Genomic DNA, 1,191 nt, shown 5'->3' on the forward strand with positions numbered 1-1,191 from the left:
CGACGATTGATTATCTGTTCCACCTTACTGATGTCTTCCAACTGCAAGGGGTACATTAAATCCATCACATCGTCATCACCACAATGCAGCAAGAAGTGTTCGACATGGTCAGCTGCGTCGGCGCCACCCTTCTCGTACTGGATCTTGGCTGTCCGAGCGTACCCGTTGAGTCGGATCAGGAAGTCGCAGATCGGTTCGTTGACTTTACGTCTCGCCGAGTAGTAACGAGTGCGGGCGGATTGGTCGAACTGTGAGCAGTAATAATCCAGGAACGCCTCGCTGAGTAGTTTCCAACGTCGCTGAGTCTTCTTCGGCAGCTGCCTGTACCAACTCTTCGCCGCGCGTCCCAAGCATAGCGAGAAAGGCTCGCACCATGCACTTTGGGGCATCCTGGTGCTCTTCATCTCGTAGATGAACCGCTTGAGCCACTGGAGCGACGCGTCAGAGCGGTAGCGCTTTCCTTCGAACTCGGCGATTTTGTCGAGCGAGGCGTGGGTTCGGACTTCTAGGTACTGCGTCGAGTCTTCTTCAGCCGCGTCAAAGCTCAAGTTTCGAATGTAGTCCTTCACGGTTTCTTCACGGTTACCTCTCACGTCGAAGGCGTCGCCGTCTTCTTCATCCTCCTCGTAAGCCTCAGCCTCATCTGCAGCGTCATACAATTCACGATAACGACCTACATTTCGCTGCCCACGACTCGGCGCTCGCTGAGTCGGGTTTAGCTTTAATGGAGTCAGCATGTGAGAGTCTTCAAAGTACGGAGTCCCTTGCGTAGCGCGGAACACTTCACGTCTCTTCGTCTCCGGGGTTTTCGGCAAAGGAATCTTGCTCGGGTCCTCGCCGAGTGGTTTGAACTCGGCTACTCGGCTGTACACCTTCTTCGTTCCACCAGGGGCCTTCTCCAATCCAAACGCTACTCTGAGCTTCTTCTTCCATTGCCAGAGCTCGGCTCCGCCACGGGTCAGACTCCAGTCGGACAGAATGAGGCTGTTTGGTCGGCTGTTGCACCGATAGCCCATCGCCTTTCAACAGCAACACAGTTTCCTTCCACCAACTGATCGATGTTGGCTGCACGCACCGGCTGAGTTAACTCGGGACCCAACATCGGCCACTTCGCCTGCGCGATCGCCACAGGCGCGAACATCATCATCCATTCCGATCTCGTTCTCATCTCCTCGCCGAGTCGAGCCAACA

This window comes from Phytophthora infestans, genomic scaffold (assembly GCF_000142945.1).
Source record: "Phytophthora infestans T30-4 supercont1.1390 genomic scaffold, whole genome shotgun sequence".
NCBI lineage: Eukaryota > Oomycota > Peronosporomycetes > Peronosporales > Peronosporaceae > Phytophthora > Phytophthora infestans.